Genomic DNA, 12655 nt, shown 5'->3' on the forward strand with positions numbered 1-12655 from the left:
TCCAGAGGTTCTGTAAACTCAATGAACTCCACACTGAGCTCTTCCTGTCCATACAGAAGGACCCTCTGACCCCTCTCTCAATAAATAATGCCCTCTAGCCTGTAGTCACTTCTGCGATAAACATCCATGATACCTCACTCTCTCTACTGCAATAAAACCCATTAGCTAGTTCCTATCTTCTACCTTTTAAGCATCTTTCTAATCTACCCTATTTCTCCATTCCCTAGGCCACTGCCCCAGCTCAGCTACACATTATTGTTCACCTGGGCCTTCCTATCAGATGTAGATGCTTAATAAATCTATTTCTATAAATTAACCTAGTTTAAAGTCTAAACTAACAGAACCAGATCCTACATGACCTGACTCAGGAACAACTCCAAGTGTAAACCAGTCCTGGCCCGGACCTCAGAAACTAGAGCTGATTCCTAGAATCTGGAACAAAATTCTCTCCCAAAACCTAGCGCCCTGCACCTGGTTCATTTTTCAGTGTAAAGAGTCATATATAGCTCAACCCCTTCCACCAACATCCTTTATTGTGTTTTTCCCAAAGAAAAACAAGTGTCGATGGGGAGAGGGTTAACAGTTTATTCTATTTTTTCTGAGTGATTTTATCACTGTCGTTAGAACATTCATTGAAGTAAGTGAGGAATCCATCACAGGCTGACAGCAGTGTGCAGACTAATGGCTGTTAGATGGTAATAATTTTTAATATGATTTTTATTTCACTTAATTTCATATGTGCTTGACAAAAGGTCCCCAGTCACTGGGGAGCAGTGCAGAACTGGGAATATGCTCACAGGAAGGTCTATTAAGCCAGGTGCTGGAAGCGTTTCAAAGAAACAACTTTTCCATTGGGGGGGGGAGTCAGGAGCTGGTTCCTGGCACTATGTCAGTGTCACACCCCCACAGACACTGGCACATCCATGCCTCGTGATACAAGGAGTGAGAAAGTCAGGCACTCCAGTGATGGGCATGCTACACGCAGGTGGGGTGACATGCACAGGAAGCCCAGGGGGTCTTGGGTCCCACTCCCATATCAGCAGGGACTTAGAACAGGGGACCTAGCCTGGGAACCAAGTGACCAGTGGGGAGAGAAAAGGGAGACAGGAAGACTGAAGCAGTCCTCAGCCCTGCGGGTGTCTATCCACTAGACTGCAGACACAGAGGCAGAAGACACATCATAATTCCCCCAGGCAGGTGAAGAAAGCCTCCCCTTTCACACCTTGTTGACTCTCGTTTATGCCAAGACAAGGTATAGAGGAAGTTGAAAAGAGATGACAAGGCCCCATCTCTCTTTGGCTCCCCCTAGAGGAAGAATACAGCAGTGCCCCCCTGACCCCCGCAATCTGCCCACCAGTCTGCTGCTTCAAGGTGTTTTGCAGTCCTGGCCACAAACCTGCCCAGGGACCTCTTGCTGATAAACTGTCAGCATGTTGTTCTCTCAGTTTAGCCTGAGGGGGGTTATCAAGTGGCATTAAGAGACAGGACTCCAGAGGCAGCTTACCCAAGTCTAAATCCCACCTCTGCCCACTCATAAGCTTTGTGAATTTGGGGAAGTTGCTTAACCTCTTTGGGTCTCTGTTCCCTCATCTGTACACCTGAAATAATAACTCCTATCTTACAGACAGCTGTAAGGATAAGTGAAAGGATAAGTCTGACCATTGGGAATGGTTATCTACTGTAATTGTTTTATTTCTGTATCTTCTGAGAAGGGTGGGAACTGCACTTTCTGGGCTTCTCTTAGCATAGAGAAGTATTGTTTGAAGACCGGGGCAGTCATTCTATGATGATACTCTTCCTCCAGCTGTTCTCATTCTGGCTTGATGTCCCTTATGTCTGCAGGATTGAAGGAGGAGTCCTAAATCACCTTACTGAGGTCAATCACTATGGGGAGAGGGGGGGTTTTCAAATATGCCTTTTAGTCTCCTGAGTAGCTGCACATCCAGGTGAGAGGCTGGCCTAAAAGTTTTCAGCACCAAGGAGAGCGCCATGTCTCTGTCGAGATTCTGACTGGGGTTTGTCCACACCACTCACTTGCCTTTCCACACGCTAACCCAAGAAGGGCAGGAGAAAACTTACCTGGATGCTGAGACTACAGGGGGAAAAGGGCTATTGTCTCAATGAGAAATTATGTATCTGAAGAAATTATTTTATAGAGAAAGCTGTTGAAGGTCCAGAGACAGCTCTACTGTTTACCCTGATGTTAGTCAGAGCAACCTGGACTGGTCATTCCTAAAACTCCATTCCCAAGCAGGGGTCCATGACAGACTGAGTAGTGATGCAAACAAGAAGGCTATGGTTTAGGGCCTCCCCTGGTGGCGCAGTGGTTGAGCACTGGGCTGCAAAGCTGCCCGTGGCCTCTGCAGCGCTGGTTCGATCCCCGGCCGCCAGGCGAGGGTCCCACATGGCGCGCAGACCTCTCCTGCCACCCGCTTCTCCCCTCAGCAGTGTATTTTGGTCCTTCCACCTGTTCTGCTCCCTGCACTGGCTCTGGTGAATTCTCTCACCCTCCCACGATTCTGACTGTACTCAGTGCTTGTATAAATAAATAAAATAAAATAAAATAAAATAAAATAAAAAAGGTCAATCTTAAAGCATTTTTAAAAAAAGAAGTCTATGGTTCACATTTATTGTATTGGACTGTGTTCCAGGCTCTGTTCTAAGCCCTTTACATACATTATCTCAATTAGTTTTCCAGAAGCCTAATGAGATGGCTATTATCCTCTCTGTTATGCAGGTGAAAATCCTGATATTAGAGAAGCTATTGACCCACCCAAGTTCACACAACTAGAGGCAGAGGAGCAATAGCTGTATGTATGTGTAGACTGTAAACCACAATTCTGTTTTGGTGATTTAGGTGTCCTCTGTTGCTCAGACAAGGCAAAGAAGAGACACTGAATGTCTGCTGAATGAAGCTGAATGAATGAATAAAGAAGTAAATAACTCCAAGGTTGATGTCCTAACTTCTTCATTCTCTTCCTCCCAAGTGGGAGATCTGATTCACCTTCAAAGTTATTTCTTCAGACACACAGATTTTCACACATATTTTTACTAGGACCTTTCCTCCCCACAGAGGGACAGACCTGCTGCTGTCCGTGGTGCTGATGACTTTCAGACCAGCCTCTCACTTTGGAGTGCAGTTTCTCAGGGACTGGTAGAATAGTCTTTTCAAGGCCCCAGTGCTCCTCAGAGGGGCTTCATCAACTCAAACCTCCCTAGGTCACAGGCTGAAGTTCCTGAGATCTGACTCCCCATAGTCATGCAACAGCTAGTGTTGGTTAGGCTGCCAGAGAAGACCTGCCAACAGATTCTTCAGCAGAAACTATGTGGAAAGCAGTTAACGCCCCATAAATGGCAGTGATAGTTATCATTCCTGGGGGACACCTTGACCTCTGTGGGGAATGGGGAGGTAAGGGCCCAACAATACCACTTTTGACTACAGTGTGAGAAAGATTCTGCAGGAGTCTCCATACCGCAGTGTATAAGCTCAGAAATTATCCCATAGGCCTAGGATTCAGAGGTTCATGTCAGTCATAACCGTCAATACAGGTTGAGCCTTTCCAGAACCTTATTCATACATCTGCATGGAGGTGGGTGAAATTCTAATCTCAAAGAATACAGTGAATACAAATCCAGACTTGTGTCAGCAACAAACAACAGTAACAAATTACCATTTATTTTGTACCTACCATGAGCCGAGCACTATTCTAGGCGCCAGATACACAAAGTTAACCAGACAGGGTCCTTGCCCTCAACAATGTTAAAGACTGACAGAAAAGAATTACAAGTCCATTGACAATTTATGTCAGACAAGTCCTTGTCAAAGATGACTGAAGAGAAAAAGGACTGGAGCTCTTCCTAGGCCATGTGAGCTGAGCAAAACCTGTCCCCACTTGACAGCCTTTCTCAGACCCCAAGCAGATCCACTCACCAGTCGACCCCGCTCCACAGCACGGTCAGGTAGAAGTAATAAAACCTAGTGATTATTAAAGGCACAGATCTAGGAGGTTGACGATTTTTATTCAAATCCTAGTTCTTCCACTAACTAGTTGTGTCTAAGTACAAGTTATTAATCTCTGTGGGCCTCAATATTCTCAGCTGTAAAATAAAATAATAAAATCTAACCCATCTCAGGCATTGTTGTAAGAATTAAATGGGTGAATGATTAAGAGCTTAGAATTGCACAGAACAAAGGCTACAGATGTCCCAGATCATGGTGTCAATGTCCCACCACACAAGCCAACCAGAGGCTGCTGCAATTTTGGGGAGGCAACGCATGGGACTCAGCCTGACCCTTTCTCTCCAGAGGGTGTCTGTCCTGGTAAGCCCCACAGAGCCATTCCCTCAGGACACTGCCCCATACAACCCCTGAAGTGGGCAAGTCCTCATTTAGGCCATCCACAGTATTACTCCTTCTATGAATGGAGACATTGCCTTTCTGACATTCTTCCTTCAAATCCAGGGATCCTGCAAAGCTGGACTTCAGAGGAAAGGTGTCACAGGCCTGACACTGCTAAGGAATAGCTGTTCCTCCTTCCCTGCCTGGCATGGATCAGCATGTGCTGCATTCTGCCTACTCTGGTGAACCTGGTTTAAACTCACCATTGCCAACTGAGGACAAAGCCTGGCTTTCTCTGGCCTGCTCACCTTACAAACACACACACACACTCACACATGTGTGCACACACATGCTCTCTCACACATACATACTTGGCTTTGGATATAAATGGAGTGGAACTTCAATCCCGATGCTATTACTGGTTTGGACCCGGCACTTCTCTCTCTGATCTTCAGTTTTCCCAGCTGTAAGATGGGGGAGCAGTCAGTCTCTCAGTGGTCACCCTGATCTAGCACTTCTGGGCCCACAAGTGGGATCTTGTAGGTCAAAAATACATTACTCCCCATCCTCCTACGGGCAGCCCAGCACAATGGCAGGAGAGGCATACTGGAGGAGCCCACTGCTTTGCCAACGCCCCTCCTCTTTACATCCTGTTTCCTCTCACAAGCTTTACTGGGCCAGCTGAAAGGGAGTATGTAGTTTTGAGGCTAAATGCAAGGATTTGGGATTCAGATAGAGCTGAATTCAAGACTCAACTCTGCCACTCACTGGCAAATTGCCTGACCTCATTGAAACTCAGGGGTAACAAATACCTTCCTCACTGGCACCACTGGAGGGTAAACAAGATAAAAAGTGGGAAGTGCCAGACCTCATGCTCTTGGGGTAAATGGTGAGGAGTCAGGACTCACAGAGCTCTAACCAGGGCCCCACCCCACAAGGCTGCTCACGACTCAGCAGGGATCCCCATTCCAACCCTCCAGAACACCAGGGCAATGGGAGCCTTTGGAAGGTGGTTCCTGAAAAGTTTAAACATGGTGTTAGCACATGACCCAGCAGTTCTGAGAGAATGGAAAACACTTGCATGTGGTACACAGTGCAAACACTTGTGTGTGAATCTTTGCAGCCACATTAGTCATGGTAGCCAAAAAAGCGAAACAACCCAAACATCCATCAATGACTAATGGATACAAAATATGGTGGAATATTATTTGGCAATAAAAAGGAATGGAGGACTAATGTGCTATAACATGGCTGGACCTCAATCTTATCACGTTAAGTGAAGAAAAAAACAGACACCAGAGCCCATGTCATATGATTCCATTTACATGAAATGTTCAGACAAGGCAAATCCACAGAAACAGAAAGCATGTGAGCGGGAGAGTGGCTGCCAGGAACAAAGTGCTTTATAGGTATAGGACGCTTTTCGGGGACTGATTAAAATGTTCTGGAAATAGATGGTGATAATAATTGTATAAGCTCTGATTACACTAATAACTACTGAATGGACAACTTGAAAGACTGAATTTTTGGTATATGAATTATGTCTAAAAAAAAAAAAAGACTTTGGCTGATGGGAGTTTAAGCACAGATCAGGGCCTGAAATTCCTCCTCACAAGCCCAGGTTGCCCTGCAGAGCCCTCAAATAGCCCTGGACCTCGGAGAAAAGGTGGTCACAGGCCCGCCCGCTGCTGAGGACCGGGCGCCGGGCCTGCTCTGAACCGAGCACCTCCAGAGACAGCAGAGACAGCAGTGACGAGTGGGGCCCAAGAGTCAAGCAGATCCACATTTAAATCCCAGCTCCACTGATGACACGGTGTCACCATCTCTCCGAGGGGAACATGAGTGCAAGGAGGGGGTCGTCCACTGCATTTCTGCAGCCCCGGACCTGGTGTAGAGGAAGAATGGAGGGCAGGCAGGCAGGCTAGTCAGCACTCAGACAGGCAGACAGGCAAGTCGACTGAGATGCACCCAGACAAACAGGCCAGCAGACAGACAGGTCGACAAACAACTGGAAAAAGGGCCGCTGGGATGGGCAGGCAAGGCCACCGAGACGTCTCCCCCTCCCTCTGCAGATGTCCCCCGCCCCCACGACCAGGCCTGGAGCACAGATTTATCTCCAAATGCTGCCACAATCCAGCTATTGGATTTGTAATCACAGGCTCCAATGTTCACGGGATAAATATACTAACAAACTAATTGTTTGTTAGCTCTGAGGTTGGAGCAATCAACACGTCCAGCATGAGATATGGGCCACTCGCCTGCTCGAGTTCAGGCCAGCCAAGGCCTGGAGCCTGGCGCCACGGGCACCACACGCCCGGCTGGGGCTGGGGCCCCTGTGCAAGCACAAACCCCAACATCCGGCTGGGGCGTGGGGGTGGGAGGGCGCCATGCGCACTGGCACGTAGCCGGCGCTGCCCCTGCCTGAGCCTCATCAGTGGCAGACATAAACTAACTCGGTTCCTGGGGACCCCAGAGGAGCAGCAGGAACTGTTTGGTGGAGAATTATAGCTGTGGGTGAAATTAGATGTACTCTGAGCCCCAAGGCTGAGAGAAATAAAAAGCATTTTAAATGGAGTGTAGAATTCATATTCCTCAGTCACCTTCCAATAAATAAATCTTGTACCATTTTTTTTCTGTAAACAGTGGTTACACTCAGCTCCTATTGTCTCCACATTCCATATGCCAATGGGCCAGGAGTAGAGGCTGTGCTGGGAGGAAGGAAGAAACCGGGGCGTGCTTGAGGCGTGGGAGTCTGGAGTCATGGGGGTTGCTCTGGAGGCACCCTCAACTTTAAGGAAGTGTCAGGGCAATAGGAGTGTCTCCCGACCTGGCCCTGGAAGTCCCTCAGGGGATGCCCCACAGCAAGAGCCTAAGATGGCACTTCTAATCCCCAAGTCTGAGACCCAGGGGTCCAGGACACAGTGGTCCCCCCTCTCTCGGTCCCCTTTCGCCCAGGAAACCAAGAGATCCATCGGGTTAGACGGGGTGGGGGTGGGAGGAGTCCTACTGGCCTGGTCACAGCAGCTTCTGCCATTTCTGAGTTTCTTTTTAAAGTCCTTGCCTTCCGGGTGCAAACATCATACCGCCTCATGGCTGAAGATACAGAAAATCACAAAGAAGAAAAATATCACCTGAGATTCTATCACCCTGAAAAAAAGTCACCGTTGGCATTCAGGTATTTTTCCTTCTAGACTTTCTTCAGCGTGCACAGGCACATAAAAAAAGATGTTCTACAGAAAGAAATACCCCTAAATTTATCAAGTGCCCAGCATGTACCAGATAGTACACTAGGCATTCTGAATACGTTATCTGATTCTTACAAAAGTCCTGCAAAAGAGAGGAATTTGTATTCAACAGTAATACTAACCTAGATCGCGAAGAGTTAAAAGTGGCTCACATTTATTGAGCACTTACTGTTTACCTGGCACATTCTGCTGAGCACAATTGTGCACAATCTCACGGAGCCCCCCCCACGACCCTGGGGTATGAGCCCCATTGCCATCCTTGCCTCACCAAGTCGTGAAGCTGGCCAAAGCCATCGCAGAGCAGCCACGCAAGCCCAGGTTTGTCTGATGCAGCGGGGCTCTCCGTCACCAGCCCCCCACGGCCTCCCAAAGCCAGAACACAGTAGGCAGGCCCATAGGCCCCACCTTCTCCATCTAGTCCATCTTCCCTCCCACTCTTCTTGGACCTACAGGAATCGTCCACTTCCTGTGATCCAAGACTGAGGTTTCTGCAGCTGCCCACCCCACCCTGCCAGCTCTCAAACAGGGAGGCAGCAGAGAGAGCTGACAAATTCAAGTGTGGCTTTGAGTTCAAACAGACATGGCTTCAGTCCGCTCTTAGCAGCTGTGCGTCCTTGGGGCATTCACCACCCCTCTCTGAGCCTTAAAGGAATTTAAGCCCTTTAAGTCCATCTAAAAAAAGAAGACAGAGAGAGATAATAAGAAAGCTCACTCCGCAAGGCAACTGAAAACCAAATGAGGTCATTATATGAAGTATTTAGCACAGCAGCTGGCATGTGGTAAGGACTCCAAAATGTTAGCTAGCTTTCAAATTAAGAACGAGACCACCCCCCCCCCATAGAAAAATGTTTAAAGAAATTTAAAATCAAGAGAAGAGCTACAACAACAAAAACAGGAAACTGGGGGGCATCCTGGCTCTCCCTCTCCCTGCTCCCCCTCCTTGTCCCTTCTTCATGTAGCTGGCTGGAATGGACCCATCACACAATGCCAGGGAGCAGTGCTCACCCAAATTCAGGGGCTCGCTCCTAAAGCACTCCTTTGAACCAAAAGGAGTCACCACCCAAGCAGAGCGAGGCGTGCACCCAGCCCCATGCCATCTCCCAAGGCCCAGGGTCACTCAGCAGCTGCTTGGGCAACACAGCAGGAGAGCACTAGGAGGGTCCAGAGGGATGGCTGGCAAGAGGGAACGCATCTGGGCAGGAAAGAGGACTGGGGGCTGCAGTCCTGCCTTCAGGAGCCACTGGGTCACCCCTGCATCACTTACTAACTCCTGTGGGACTCTGGGCTGTTCTGTGTCCTCTTGGCCTCTGCTTCCCCTGGGCACAGAGGGGATGACAAGACTCCACTGTAAGTGCAAGGATGGTGCCCGTTGGCATGAATGATGCACAATGAATGAACGAGTGACGAGCAAGTGAGTGTTCCACTCTGCACACGGCAGCAGCTGACTCTGGGGTGGCCAGAAGTCCCTTCTTCCCAGGGCCCTTGGTCATTTATTTTTGGTTAATTAAATGGTAAGATTTTCATGTCTGATTATTTACTGCCAGCCGGCTTCATTACCGGCTCCCCCATAAATCACAGCAGGGGAGCCCTGCTCCAGCTCCCCACCCCCATACCCACTCCTGGGCTGATGCCCCATCCCCCAGCAGAGCCGGTCTTTAGAGGACCCCAGGAGAGATGGGACCTTTCCATGCTGGAAATCTGCAGACTCCTCCCGACCCTGCCGGCCCCATGCCCTGCACTAGCTGACCCTCTGCTGCCTCTAGTAAGCAGAGTCTCAGGAAGGACTTGTTCAGTGCAAACAGCCAGGACCAGAGACGACCTCGGCAGGTCCTCACACGCACCCACCGCGCGCCAGGCTCTTCACAAGCCGGAAGTCAATCAGGCTTTATAGAGGAAGGTGCTGAAGTTCCTCAGCAGTGCATGGGGCAGCGAGGGTCAGAACCCAGGTCTGGTGCTGGGGTGTCTGCCCCAAACACCCTGCCTCAATGAGAAGGAAACACAGACTTGGGGTCAGATGGACTCAATGCACGTGCCAGCAAAAAGCCGGCTGTGTGTGTCTGTGTGACCTTGAGCAAGTGCCTCCGCTTCTCAGGGCCTTGGTCTCTGTGCCCAGGCGGGAACAGCAGTATCTCCCTCCCCATGCACCGTGAGCACCAGCAGGATTGTGTCTGACCAATGCCCCACCCCAAGGCTTCATTCTATGCCCAGCACTTGCTGAGTACCCAGGATGGAGCTGGGTGAGCAAGCCCATCCTCACCCTGGAGCCAGGCAGAGGCAGCAGCATGTGGAGGCTGTGAGGAGCCCGCCACTAACTGTGTCCCCTGTGGGCCCCAAAGGGTGCCCTGGGCAGCAGTGCCCCCTGTAGAGCTGCTATTCCAATCCCACACTGACCCCCTAGTGCCCTGCACCCCATATAACTCCCTCCTCAGGGAGGGCCGGAGCTCTGAAAGGCTGAGTACAGGAGGACCCCAAGGCACAAAGGTGCCACGTGTCCCTCAACCCCAGCCGAACAGAACAGGGACAGGACATACCACTGGAGGCTACAAAGAGGAGCAGCTGCCCAATCTGACCTTGACTCCAGGAGGCAGGCAGGGTCATGCACCTGGTCCAAAGCTCCACCCAGCCCCCACACCCAGCCTGACACAGAATGAGGGCTTAGTTTATGTCTGCTGGATGACTGACTGAATAAATGAATGACTGAATGAATGAATGAATGAATGAAGGATGAATGAACAAAGATTACACACACGAATGAGTGGGTGGGCAAGTGAATGAACAAACAAGCAAGTGACTGAACAAATAGATAAATGAATAAAAAACCAACAAGTTGCTGCACGACTGAATGGGCGCGTGGGCAACTGGATGAACGACAAAAAGGAATGGTAAAATGGAACAGAGAGAGGGCAGGGGAGAGGCGGGAAGGGAAAATAGGGGTGGGAGAGAACAGGAAAGAAGAGGGTGCTGGGTAAGGACAGGGCAAGGACTTGTTCAGTGCAAACAGCCAGGACCAGAGACGACCTCGGCAGGTCCTCACGCGCACCCACCGCGCGCCAGGCTCTTCACAAGCCGGAAGTCAATCAGGCTTTATAGAGGAAGGTGCTGAAGTTCCTCGGCAGTGCATGGGGCAGCGAGGGTCAGAACCCAGGTCTGGTGCTGGGGTGTCTGCCCCAAACACCCTGCCTCAATGAGAAGGAAACATAGGGCAAGGACAGGCCTGCACAGCACAGCTCCCCACAGGCAGCAAGGCCCCTCAGGTCCCCGGCCCTCCACCCAAAGATGGTGGGAGCCTCCCAGCAGCATCCCTGGCACCCCTGGAGCTCAGGGAGCCTCCTCGCTGGCAGCCTTGAGAGCAGGACTGGGGAGGGGCGGTCAGTTTTGCCAAGCGCTCAGCCTAGTCTTTAACTATTACATTAAGCATCTGCTTTGCCATTCACGGATCGGATAGCATTTTACCCCTGAGATATTTGATTTTATTACCTTCCAGGGAGAGGGCCAAGCAAGTGTTCTTATTGATTTGCACATTAAATATATTAGTAATAAAACAACATCTCCGTAAACCAATTGTAAAATCAATATTAATTGGTACCAAAATATCACAAGTAGTTGAATTACAATTAAGAGAGGGAGCGAGTGGTGCCTCAGGGCACAGGGTGCTAAGGTCCCAAAAGGGAGAGTGGTTGGGGAACCAGACTTCAGTATTGAGTAGACCGGGGTTGCCCTCTCTGAGTCTCAGTTTCCTCATCTGCTAAATGGGGACAAGCATTCTAACAGCCAGCGTCTGGTGTGGATAAATGAGACGTGCCTGGGAATGACAGGTGGCCGAGAAACATTCTCTTCCTCCCTTTGTGCTAGTATTCTATTGAAGTCAAGTGTAAGTCATTGCCACTCTAGTAAGAAAGAGAACAAGTGGCAACAGGGGAGAGAGACTAGTAGGAAAGGCAGGGAGTTGTGTGGGGTGTACAGTAGTCTGAGGGTGTCTAGGGAAGTGATTTACAGCTAAGACCTGCGAGTTGGGAAAAGAACCAAGAGAAGGGGCTTAGTGTGTTGAATGAAGGCAGGGTCTACACCGCCCTTTTTATTACTCAAATAAGGAAGAGCAAATCAATCAGGAAAATGAGGATTCCTGCAAGGGTTGTATGTGCATGCTGATATGGAGTTCGGGGAGTGCAGGGAACCCTGTACGTCAGGCTGGACCAGCGTTTCCAGTGATCCGACAGAGCAGGCAGCCTCTGCCGAGACCCAGAAGACACCATCCAAGGGTCACCAGGGGGTCACTACACCAGCCACAAGGAGCCATTCTCTCTGCTCTCCCCTGCACGACTCGCAGCCCAGAGTCCCCCCCCCCCCGCCCCATGCATCCGGATGTCCCCTGGAGATACACCATATGGGCCCCAAGGGCCCGTGTGCAGGGGCACAGATGTTTTGGGTTGGATGGTTGCTAAACTTCCTCGATTACGATCATATCTGATACTCACAAGAGCCCTACAAGGTGGCTTCACCTTCTGCCCCCGTTTTACAGATGAGGAAGTGGAGCTCAGAGAGAGGGCACTGACCCAGGCACACAACCGGCCGGTAATGGGTGGGACTCCAATCAGGTCTGACTCCCGGGCTCCTGTCCTGCCCAGGTCCTGGCTGGCATACTGGCCAAGGGTGGCCGCTCTGCCTGTGCTGCACACACAGCAGGAGCTGGTCCCTCCCGGGCCCTTCCTCCAGCACTGCCGGCCCTCACGCACCCTGTGGAGGCTGCAAGTTTCCTTTGCTCTCCAGAGAAGGCAGTAATGAGCCTTGTCCTGAGACATACTCCTCACACATCCATGTTCATGCCAGCCCTGCCCATGGCTCCTGCGAGTGCACGGGCATGTGCACACTTCTGTGTGTGAAGCAAATGTGCGGTCGCGTGCCTCAGGTGGGTGCATGCCCACATCTGAGGACACGACTGCACACTCCAGTGTGTGCACGCACATGTTGGTGCACAAACGTGACCTTCACAGACCTGCGCGCTCCACAGAGCGCCCGAGCGGCTCATCTGACAGACACGCGTACGCCTGTCAGTGCGTGCAGGAGCACACGT

At 50.4% G+C, this 12655-nt stretch overlaps 1 protein-coding gene across 3 annotated transcripts in view; it reads right to left on the reverse strand.

The window, feature by feature from the left end:
* The window catches only part of MVB12B (multivesicular body subunit 12B), a 376259-nt gene that overhangs the window by 318348 nt on the left and 45256 nt on the right, over positions 1-12655 (reverse strand). Inside the window, exon 3 of one of the 3 annotated variants that reach the window (XM_037493016.2) lies at positions 4711-4803. The exons of the other annotated variants lie outside the window; for them this stretch is intronic. The gene's annotated coding sequence lies outside the window, so the exon portion shown is untranslated. The remainder of the gene's footprint in view (positions 1-4710; positions 4804-12655) is intronic. 3 annotated transcript variants of the gene reach the window in all.

This window comes from Talpa occidentalis, unplaced genomic scaffold (genome assembly GCF_014898055.3).
Source record: "Talpa occidentalis isolate TD23 unplaced genomic scaffold, MPIMG_talOcc4v2.1 talOcc4.7, whole genome shotgun sequence".
NCBI lineage: Eukaryota > Metazoa > Chordata > Mammalia > Eulipotyphla > Talpidae > Talpa > Talpa occidentalis.